Source organism: Pinus tabuliformis, chromosome J (assembly GCF_031772625.1).
Source record: "Pinus tabuliformis cultivar Carrire ecotype Pingquan chromosome J, CPIR1, whole genome shotgun sequence".
In the NCBI taxonomy this organism is placed as follows: domain Eukaryota; kingdom Viridiplantae; phylum Streptophyta; class Pinopsida; order Pinales; family Pinaceae; genus Pinus; species Pinus tabuliformis.
In genome coordinates, this window is record NC_142295.1 from 1,585,315,505 (window position 1) to 1,585,328,827 (window position 13,323).

Below are 13,323 nucleotides of genomic sequence, written 5' to 3' on the forward strand. Positions count from 1 at the left end.
ATGTGCATTGAACCATTTAGCACTGCACATTAAACTGGTTCTTTTGTTAGTAATATTATTTTATTTTAACATTTTTTCTATATATAGATATATATGAAGTTGATACCACATGTTAAAATATTTTTGAAAAGTATAAGGTTTAAACATTTTACTCTTTTTTTGTACTTCTAATTACTTTACATGAAATTATATTGGGTAATTAAATATGGGTAACATTTTTTTTCTTTTCCTTTTTATTATAGCCAATATTATTTTATATTTAGACAATGTTTTATTTTTATTTTAAGAGGGACAGGCATACTTACACATCGCGTTCACACTGGGTTGTAGAATGAGTCTCTTGGGTTAATAAAAAATATTCTTTCAACAATTTTGTTTATCTTGGTAAATGAAGTTGCAATTTTTTTATTTGGGAAAAAAATAAATAAAATAAAATTCATGATTTTTTAAATGATAAGAAATAAAACTATTTTTTTTAATTGTATTTTCGGCTTCTCTCCTTATAGCTTTACTCTTAAATTGTTAACACGTGTTGGATTGTTGGATATGAGTACCCACTCTAAATACTTTTGAGTAGATCCACACGAAAAGAAATTGAAAATGCATGAAAAAAATGTTTAAAACACATTTTTCATGTAGTTTTAATTAAGTGACATACTCAAAAGTATGCAGAGTGGTACTCATTATATGTGGAATTTAATTCTACATCCAACAAGTGCCTACACTTGACATTTAAGTAAATCTATAAGGAGATAAGCCAAATATACAATTAAAAAAATAGTTTTTCCTTTTCACTCCCAAAATATTTACTCCTAGGGATGACATATCATCATGAATCTTATTGGTTTTATTAAACTTGATTTTGTTTGGTAGAATCTTATTGGTTTTATTAAACTTGATTTTGTTTGGTAATTTTTTGTTTTGAGACTCATTTTAAACCTCAAAATTCCCCTAATAATACCTAATTGGTTTTATTAAACTTGATTTTGTTTGCTAATTTTTTGTTATGAGACTCATTTTAAACCTCAAAATTCCCCTAATAATACCTAAGTGACTTTTAGGGGAGTCCCTCTTTGAAGCCAAATGAGAGCTAACCTAAAAAGGTAAAGGTAAGTTCTTGAGGTAGCAATGGGTGATTTACCAAAATTGCATTAGATTGAATAGGGTGGCTTAGAGATTTTATCATTCTAAAATATACTTTGAGTGATAACTCACGTTACCAAAACCTTTTTTACATTAAAACAATAATATAATATATCAAATATTTCAATTTTAACCAAAATTGAGTAACTTAATTCAAGTGATAACAAATAAAAAAATGTCATTTTAACTTTTTTTAATATAAAAGATAACTTAATAAATTTATATTTTTCAAAATCATTCAAATATTCTTAATTTAAATACAAAAATATAGATAATTACTTTTACAATTATTTATTTAAAATCATATTTATGGCTTATACATATATAAATGTGTGCATATTATTATATAAATTATATGTAAATGCTTACATGTTATATTTATCTTTAACAAAAATTTTAAATTATTTAAATTACTATTTTTTAAATCAAATACTATTTATGAAAATATAACACATCAACAAATATATTTATATAATACTTTTTTGCTTAGGTGTCCAACCAAATCCATGTCATCTCACTTGTCTTTGGACCTTTCTTAGCACAAGGGGTATATTTACACCAATAAGCATATATATTTCAAGTGAGGGTGGATATAGGGTTGTGGAATTTCATTTTTCTTTTAAATTGACAAGAAAAATTCATTGCCCACTGAATACGATTTGTCTGAACACCTGATCTATGGTTGTGATTAGTATGATTTTTTCAATGTAAATAGATCAATGACCTTTCCTTATGACTTTGAACCATTTTCCTTTATCACTTAACTTCTTTGTTTGAGTTTCTTTTGGCAGGATGAATTGCCATAATTGATATTTTATTTAACATTGTTGGCTTAGGATAGCGTTAGCACTTTAAGCAAGTGTAATATGCAATGTTACTGCTTAGCACTTACCCCTTATGTAAATAGTATTTAATAGTAAAATAATCTTGTAAGAATAATTATATAATAAAAAATTGTTTAGCATGTCAAAATGATCTATGTTATTTGTTTTATTCATAAGAAAAATAGAGAAAATTTAAATAAAGTTCCTTCTTAATAATGTGAAAATTGAAAATGAAATAGTTAAATTTGAAGATTTTGATAATTGTAATATTGGTTTAAGATTAAAAAAAAAATTGTATATTTTTGCTTTTAGGTCAAATGACATTGTGTTGGGTAAAAGTTGCAATAACAATAACGTGCATGATCAAGATAAGTTTATTTAGAACTTTGTATATTTAGATATTTATGTAACTCAAATACTTATTTAGTAATTTTTTGCTTTTAATATTAAATACAAGTCTTATTAATATATATTTTTCAATTTAAATATGATACAAATTAATATATGTTTTTTAATTCATCTAAAAGAAAAGTTGTCCATGTGAAAGCAATGAGAAAAGTTATATATGTACTTAAAATGGAAAAATATCTTTCCTAGTATCACACTTAGCAAAACAACTTTAAGCAATTAATATGTGAAAAAAAAAATTATTTATTTATTTATTTATTCAATTTATTGAATTTTTATATAAATTAAGATCAAGATTAACTTATATTGATATAAATTTTGTTTTATTGAAATAAATTTCGATTTATTAGAAATTCAAAATATAAATAATTGTACTTGATTTGGTTTAAAATTTATTATTTTATTAAAGCTTTAAAGAGTAACATATCACCATAGTTTTGATATGCTAAAGGGTTAAGAAGGTTAATATTCTAGCAAATATTTTGAATTTATGATATAATGTGGGTGTACTAAAGACTTTTAAAGAAAAACTTCTTATAAATGAATTTTTTTTCTATCCACAATACATTGGAGATTGTCAAATGCCATAATTCACTATGTGATTAGTAGAGATTTGTTTAAATATTAAAAGTGTTGGAATTCTTCTTTGAATTAGTAAAAATACATTCTCAGTATTTTGTCCATGATCTCTTCCAAAAGATGCTATAACTTTAGAATTCATGGCCATATAAGATAATAAAAATAACAAAAATCTCAAATATGCTATAGTAAAAAATGTTATTATTAAATCCATAATAAATTTTGTATTTCAGTTTTTTAATATTAAATCTTCAATTTAAAAATATATTTTAAAATTTACATTCTCCGATTTGAAAATTAATATAAATAATCCTTTTAAATTTAATTACCTAACTTTCTTTTATCAATCGTAATAAAAATATCCAAATAAACATAACCTTACTGAAGTAAAAACCATTGAAACTTATTTAATTATTGTGAAAAATAATAAAATCTATCACCATAAAAACAATGCCATTGAAAAATAATATATATGTGTGAAAACCGAAGAAAGTTACGTATATATCCAGCTTAAAAAGGATATATATTTTCGGGTGTAAATCACCTTTAGCAAATCAATTCCAATGATAGAATATAATTTATTTAATTTAAGCTAACATATTAAATTATGTGTATAATTTTAATTAAACAATGAGTGAATTTTATCTAGGAAATTTTGTTTATTTAAGTAAATTTATCCCTAAAATCATTTCTATTAAATATGTGGATATATGATACGATACTAAATTATATTTTTCAATTTATTTATTATAAAAATTATTTAAAAAGTAGACGGATATTTTTAAAGCGAAAGCCACATCTTAAATGTTAAAAAGTACACCGCGCAGAACTCTAATTAAAATGGAGTTGTCTATAATGCGAATTTTTGGAGATTCTTGTGACGGAATCCGGCGGAAAAAATTGAGCTTAAATCTTGATTTGTTGCAATTAAAATGGTTTTTTAACTGCATATTTGGATTCAGCACCCTGAAAAATCCTTGGGACGCTTTCATTGTGCAGGAACTAGCTATCAAACTTGCAATTCCAATAAATTCCTGCCGGATTTCGACCGGAAAAACCCACCAAAAAGGCTTTCAAAAAGTCGCGTTATAGACAACTGCAATTAAAATTTCATTACTAATAAGTACACCGTGTACCCATCAAATCTAGAATATAATTAATACAATTAATTTCTTAGACACCTGTTATATTAATTTTTTTTTTATTTTATTATTTTAAAATTATTTTTTTGGTCAACCAATACAATTTAAACCTAATGAAATTTGTTAAATCTATGGTGATAGCCAATAAAAAAATATTAATTTTGTTTTTGAAAAGGTTTAAAAATAATTTTTAATTTTCAAAAATTTGTTTTAATATATTTTTATAATTTTTTTTTTTTAATTGAAGTCAAAGTTTTTTAAATCTGTCTAGGCAGGTATAATAAAGTCTTGGTTTATGTATTGATCCAATATCATCTACGGGGTGATAATAATTAACAAATACAAATATTTATCTCAGTGAAATTATCATGTGATTCTAAGTTTGTTTCAGTTGATCGTGAAGGGTAATATGGTATATAGGGTTGGAATTTCAAAACAAACTCACTCATCAAATTTACTGATTTTCTCAATTCCCTATCCATATTTACAATTTCAACAAAAAAAATATGATGATTAAAAAAAAAAATTGACCATATTTAACAAGCAAATTATGTCGTGACGGATTTGCCCGTCAAATTCCATCCCTAGTAGCATATGGCACCAAAAAAAGGACCCAACAAGGTTATAATAGAGTAGAGTGTGGGTGAGAATCACGAGGAGGAAAAGTCGAATGAAATAAATGTGTGTTGTCCTCATTATGTCAGCGAAAGAGATAATTACATGTCAAACTAACACAAACACCAATGATCACATGAGTTTGGAAATAAGGACACCAACACATTTAAAATCGTGTAGTCTAACGAGGCGGTGGAGTTGCCGAGAAAGTTATGGAAATTCCGGTCATATTTAGAGAAAATCTCTCAAGGATTTTTGTAAATCCAAGTTATAGTTGTTAAACTTCAAAATTTTAGGTATTTTAGACGTTTTTGATGGTGTTGAATCTATTTCCACCATCAAAAACAGGATTTAAACACTGTCATTACAAGACTTTTTGAATTTTTTTTGCCCGCACTCCAACCACTTTTGACCGTCCGAGCAATTCCTCCACCTCGTTAGACGACTCCATTTAAAATAAATTAAAATACTGTGACATGGATTCCATGCATGGATGTGTTTCACGTGACAAGAAGAATGGCATGGCTGTCACTGATGAACATGGGATAACACTCTCCACTGTCGATAAAATATGAACCAAAAATAATAATACAATACAAAACATTAGGTATAGATGGTTATATAAGATGTGGTGTTATATATTTTGGATTTGAAACATAATATATAAAACAACACCATGTAATATGGTTTATGTATAAATACGTTTGCTTTTTTTAATCTATGTAACGTGCCTTATATTGAAAATATATATACAATATTTTTTAATTTTTTATAATATGATACATTGCCATTATAAAGTGTCTTATAATATGAATATGATTTTTAATTATATTAATTCATTATTAACTTAACTGACATATTTGTTGGGTGGGAGCTGATTTGTTCATAAGTAGGCCGATTTGACAAGAGAGGCAGAATCTGGTTTTTTTCCTTGAGGAATTAGCATGGGTTCAAATACTTCTGGGAAAAGGTTTGAAGTCTCTACAAGTTTATATAATTTGGGTGCAAATGTTTCTTGGAAAAGGTTTAAAGTGTTTTTAAGTCTATATCATTTTTTTTTATAGAGTAGTACATTTTTTTATATCAATATAAATTTTTTTATATAATTTGAGTGCAAATATCAAAACAAATATTTTTATATAATTTGGGTGTAAATATATTTTTCTTTTTGAGTAGTACATTTTTTTATATCAATATAAATATTTTTTTAATAATTTTGTTTATCTTGGTAAATAAAGTTAAAGACTTTCCCTGCGAACAAATAAATAAAATAAGAGTTATGATTTTTTAAAAGATAATAAATAAAATTATTTTTTTAGTGTATTTTCGGCTTCTCTATTTATAGATTTATTCAAATTTCAAGTATAAACACATGTTGGATATGAGTACCCACTTTAAATACTTTTGAGTAGATCAACACCAAAAGAAGTTTTTTTTTGTAAGCTTGGTAGGATTACATCTTCAACATGTCCAATATATCACCTCGACTGGGCAGACAATTGAACCGGTGAATTCACATCAAGGAGTGCCTTAGTAGAGCACCCTATTACTGTCTATCCAAAACTCCATGTACCACACAAAAAGAAATTGAAAATACTTGAAAAACTGTGTTTAAAACACGTTTTTTCATGTATTTTCAATTATTTTTCGGACTGGTCTACTCAAAAGTATGCAGAGTGGGTACTCATTATATGCTAAATACATCCAACAGGTGTCTACACTTGACATTTGAGTAAATTTATGAGATAAGCAAAAAATACAATTAAAAAGACAATTTTTCTTTTTCCCTCCCAAAATATTTACTTCTAGGGATGACATCATCATCTTTAATCTCATTAGTTTTTTAAAAATTGATTTTGTTTTGTATATTTTTTTGTTTTGGGACTCGTTTTTTACAAATACAACAGTAAATCATCACCAATATTCTCTCATGTAAAACAAACCTAAGGTTAAAAAGAAAAATAGATCACATTATCACCAAGTATGTTATCAATTTTAGTAGTTAAGATGGAAGAATAATATAATATGTTTTGAGTATAGATATGTCTTATTAAGTTGATTAATTAAAATACTAGAGAAGGGGGATATGTTGACAAACTCCTACTTATGTGATTATTGATAATGACAACAAATATGTTATAAAGAGAATATATACATATTACATAAATGTTATGTATTAGGTGTTATATAAAATTTGACATGGTTAGAAAATGTAATCATGTTTAGAAGATGAGGGGAGAGGAGTAGGATTGCTAGAGGGCACAACACGATTCCACTGCAAAAACCAACTCCTATCACCCATCTATTGATGGGGAAAAAATGACTACTAGTCAATAGGAGGAGACAACCGTGACTGAGGTTCCTTAGATAACCCAAACCATTTGGTGTTGCTGCCCTTGATAGATTTTAAAGCTCCATTAGCCAGATATTTTTGTCCCTTATGAGAAAGAAATCATTATAGCTCTCCCAAGTGTTCTACATTAGCATTTGAAACTAGTTAAGGGTTAAAAATTATATACAAATGTATAACTTATTAACTCACTAGAAGAGACTAACTAGTAGAGAGATAAGTTATAAAGAATCTAAGCCGAAAGTATCATTTTAGACTACAAAATGAAATCAACTTTTGATGTGAACATAAATTGAAAAGTAATGAGAAAGGTCACAACTATACTCATTAACTCTTCAAAATAATTCAAAATAGATCTCAAACTATTTATATTAAATTTTGACATTAAAATATAATAAAAGAAATAAAGAAGTACTGAATAGATATATCTCAATTCATAACATAAAATTAAGTGGGGAACTAATTTTGTTTTCTCATTACTAAAAATAATTGTTCATTTCATGTGAACTAGAGACAATCGTTCATAAGAAATGAAAGACAAAAGAGAAAGAAAAATAATCTCATTGGGAAATCTATTTATATCCATAAACATATATGTAACATTTTTCAATTAATGAAATAGATTTCATAAATAAAAAATACACATAATATGTGAACCAAGTTAAATCTCGTAGATGACAATCTTTAGAAAATAACTCATTTGAATAATTTCCAACGAACAAAATCAGTAATAAAAGAAAGATGAATTATTGTGAAACTATTTGTGTTCAAGTGCACGATAGTCTAGGATCTCCTAAAACACAGTCAAAGATACCATAGAGCTGAACAAATGACAATGAAATATTTAATATATAAGATACCATAGAGTTGAACAAATGACAATGAAATATTTAATATATAGAAATGTGTTTTTGTATTAAAAAATTCAATAACGCAAGCTTACAGTAATCGTTAAAAAACAATATTTCATTACCACAGTCTGAGTATTTCCATCCTTCTCTTGCAGGGTTCTGGTACTCCCCTTCTAACGTTTACAACAAGGTTTTTATAATGATACAAAGGCAACAAAATCCGGTTTTGTTCAACAGTTTTCTCTCAAAAAATTTAGAAATTTCAATCCCTCATCAAAACATGGTGGGAAAACCAAAACGATTTTCATTTGAATCTCACTCAAATGTTTGTTTTGGGAGTGCATAAACATATTCCGGTTGCTTTTGGATCCTTATAATTAGACCAACTTATACGGATTCAAGATGTAGAACAAATTCTATTTCATTTTTGACGATCTGGTCAATCTAATTTCAGAGACTGCAAATCATAATTCATTTCTTTGTCAACAGAAAAGTGGTGTTACCCTTAGTTCTTCAACTTTCCTTTAAATCCTACGAGCTTCAGGCGATATCATGAAACATAGTTATTTTGTCTGCATCTTACTTGCACAACAAGAACATACTATTAGGTTCAGGTGATGTCATGAAACATAGTTATTTGGTCTGCATCTTACTTGCACAACAATAACATACTATTATAAGGATTTTCTTGTTAACCACAATAAAATAATTTCTACCTAAAACATAATTGATATATTGTCGCATGACCTGATCAAAATTGATATCGGGATAAAATTAATGGCAATGCTTTTTTTTGGCAATGGTAAAATCATTCTAACATCTTATTGACAATGAATTTGATTTCCATTATGACTTTGAACCATTTTCCTTTATCACGTAACTTCTTCGTTTGAGTTTCTTTTGTCATGATGAGCTGGCATAATTGATATTTTACTTAATATTGTTGGCCTATGATATCGTCAGTTAAGATAGCAGTTTAAATAAATTTTTGGTTTATGTATTGATCCACGTATCATTCTCGTTGGGATAATTATTAACAAACATAATTATGTACGTAAGTTGAATTATTTTTAAATGAATTGATATTTTTTCCATAGACTAAAAATAGTTTATGGGATTATCATTTCCTGCTTTTTGCATTTTGCAATTCAGTATTTTTCTTATTCAAATTGATGATAAGCTGACTCAACCCTCCAACAATCCCCTCACTGAAACGACAATGTCAAGAAACCGATGCTAACATATTCTCATAACTTTCTGTGAGGTCTTTGAACGCATCACATTCCAAAATGAAATGTTTTCCCGATTCCACTACCCTAGTCGTGCAAAATGTACACACTCGTTCTTCCCAAGATTCTTTAGACCTTTTCCACCATCTTGTTTCACGCTGAAGCTGATGTGTGTTGGTTCTTAATTGAGCAATAAGAACATTTTCCCTCCATGGAATGCTAGCTCCAATGTACTCTTTTTGTTGGCGATCAAACGTAGGGTTGAATTCCTTAATGTAGTACTTCTTCTTTCTACTTAACTCTTTTCCCCATACCTATTTACGAAATTTCTCCATAACAAAATTCTTTAGCTCCTTCCTATTTGTGGGACAGACATTGAGGTAGATATTCTACTTTTGCATCCACATGTAGTTTTGTCTCATCCATGCTTCCTTTCTTTCACTTATGCCTTCATTGAAGATAACATTAGTCCATCTACCTACTCCCATTTTCTCAATTCCTTTTAGATATCTTATGAGCTGCACCATAGCAATTGCTTCGATGGGAGTTGTTCCTGTTTCACTCAACATTATCTCATAAGATACCGAAATTTTTATTTTGAACTTGCTCATGATCAAGCATTTTTGGATTTTTTCAATTTCTTTCCATTTTGAGACAGGGGTGCTACTAGCTCACAATTCACACCCATATAACATTCCAAAAAGCACTTTAATCATTTTCCAATCCTATAACTCTGCCTCTTTACGTCTGTTTTGAAGAGCATACAATTCTTTCCACCCTCCTAACATTATCTTTTTTCTGGAATCCTCCAAATTGAGTTTGTTGTTGAAATCAATCCTGAGGTACTTGTACTCATTTACTTTTTCAAGAATGTTGCCTTCAAAGAAGAATGTATGTTGGCTCTTCTTCTTTTTATTAGAGAAAACAATTATTTTGATCTTGCTAACATTGACTTGCATCCCGTTGCTCTGCAAAAATGTTCAAGAGCATATAGGAGCATATGCAATCTATGGACTGATTTAGAAATCAATACAAGATCACTAACATATAAAAGAAACTTTATCACAAACTCCCTCTCTACTTTATAGATTTAACGATTTATAGATTTAACGATTCTTTCATTTATCAATATATAAACAACAAAAAAAAAAAGAGATAAAGAGCAACCTTACTTCACTCTAAATTTATTTCTGTCATGAAGAATTATGGCATATGACACCAACAAAAAAAGAAGAAGAAGTAAAATTAGAGTCAATGGAGTAGAGTGTGGCCAGAATCACGAGGAAAATTGGTCGAATGATATAAATGTGCACCGTGGTAGTTGACATGCCTTCCATCATTACATGTCAAACTAACACAAATATCAATGATCGCACGAGTTTGCTAGTCTGGAGAGAGAAATAAGGACACCAACACATTTAAAATGTGTTTAGATCCTGTGACGTGGAGTCCATGCATGGATGTGTTTCACGTGACAAGAAAAATGGCATTACTGTTATGATAATAAGTGCGAAGATAAATGGTATAGCTGTCAGCAACGACGTTCTGGCGGGGTGTTTGTCATAGGGATGTGGAGGTCGTTGATTGAATTTTGATATGCTGATAGAACGTGGTGAATATGTTGACTCCGTCATTGTATATATACATATATATTTATATATATACATAGCTGTTAACCAATAGTTGGTGCTTACGGTCTTGATTCACATGACATGAAACGATACTTTGGTGGTTGACCCATCAAGCTACCCAAGCAATAATTCATGGCATTTTGATAGAAAAAGACAGGCCAAGTTGAAAACATCATTTATTTATTTCAACGTTTGTTATATGTTTTATGGATTTTAAGGCGTTATGCCTTTTACAACATCACACATAAATATAATATAGTTTTATTGTGTTGTGCAATGGAATTCAGTTATATGTAAATGACATTTGTTTGCATTTTAATTAAGTGGTTTTACTCCTGCAGCCCTTTAGCTTCACAACTTTTTGTTCCTCGCGATTATAAAATATCAAACAAAATTAATACAATACAAAACATTAGGTATATTGTGAGAACATTGTTTACAATCGATGGATATATAGATGTTGTGTTCTATATTTTGTTTGTGATACATAATATTATAAAACAGCACCATGTAATATGGTTCATATATATATTTGCATTTTTTTAATCCTTTGTGAGGAAACTTATGTTTATATATATATATAATAGGATACCATGCATGTTTTATAAAATGAGTATTATTTTTATTTACATTAATTTATTATTTACTCAACCAACACTTTTGTTGGGATGGAGCTAATTTGTTTTTAAGTAGGCTGATTTGACAAAAGAGGTACAATCTAGTTTTTGTCCTTAAAAATTTAAATTCTTTTTAATAAGGAGGAATTAAATTTCATTTCTCTTTAATAAGGAGGAATTATTAAATTTCATTTCTTTTTAATAAAGAGGAATTAGGAGGCATGCAAATGTTTCTTGGAAATGGCTTAAAGTCTCTACAAATCTATGTAATTTTCTTCTTGAGTAGTGTATTTCTTTGATATCAATCAACATAGATCCATTTTAACCATGGATCTAACATGAGTATTTTTTTCAGGTATAAACTTATTTTAGACTGCAAAAAATAATGTGTAATTTTTTATTTTATTTTAGAGATTGCATAACATGTGCAGTGAACCATTTATCAGTGCACATTAAACTGGTTCTTTTGTAATTAAAATATTTTTAAGTATACATCAATATTAATTCGTATTAAAATATTCTATTCATAACCCACATCTATTCAACATTAAAATATTTTCTTTTAACATTTTTTTTATATATAGATATATATGAAATTGATACCACATGTTAAAATATTTTTGAAAAGTATAAGGTTTAAACATTTTACTCAGGTTTTTTTACTTATAATTACTTTACATAAAATTATATTGGGTCATATAGACAACTAATTAAATATGCATAATATATATATATATATATATATATATATATATATATATATATATATATATATATATATATATATATATATATCCCTTTTTATTATAAGCAACATTGTTTTACATTTAGACAATATTTTATTTTTAGTTGGACATACTTACACATCGTCTTCACACTCAGTTGTAGAATGAGCCTCTTGGCTTAATAACAAATATTCTTTCAACAATTTTGTTTATCTTGGTAAATAAAGTTACAATTTTTTTATTTGGGAAAAGAATAAATAAAATAAGATTCCTGATTTTTTAAATGATAAGAAATAAAACTATTTTTTTTAATTGTATTTTTAGATTCTCTCCTTATAGCTTTACTCAAATTTAAATTGTTAACACATGTTGGATATGAGTACCCACTCTGAATACTTTTTAGTAGATCCACACCAAAAGAAATTGAAAATACATGAAAAGTTGTGTTTAAAACACATTTTTCATGTACTTTTAATTACTTTTTGGAGTGACCTACTGAAAAGTATGCAGAGTGGGTACTCATTATATGTGGAATTTAATTCTACATCCAACAAGTACCTACAACAATTGACATTTAAGTAAATGTATAAGGAGATAAGCTAGATATACAATTAGAAAATTAGTCTTTCCTTTTCACTCCCAAAATATTTACCCCCAAAGATAACATCATCATCTTGAATCTTATTGGTTTTATTAAAGTTGATTTTGTTTGGTAATTTTTTGTTTTGAGACTTCTTTTTTTACCTCAAAATTCCCCTAATAATACCTAAGTGATTTTTAGGGAAGCCCCCTCTTTGAAGCCAAAGGAGAACTAACCTAGAAAGGTAAAAGTAAGTCCTTGAGGTAGAAATAGGTGATTTATCAAAATTGCATTGGATTGAATATGGTGGCTTAGAGATTTTATCATTCTAAAATATACTTTGAGTAATAACTCAAGATACTAAATCCATTTTTACATTAAAACAATAATATAATATATCAAATATTTCAATTTTAACAAAGATTGCCTAACTTAATTCAGATAATAACCAATAAAAAAATGTCATTTCAACCCTTTAATATAAGGGATAAATTAATAAACCATTCATTACAATTATGTTAAAAAAACTCTCAATCTAACAACTAAACCTAAATTTTTCAACATCATTCAAATATTCTTAATTTAAATACAAAATATGGATAATTACTTTCACAAATATTTATCTACAA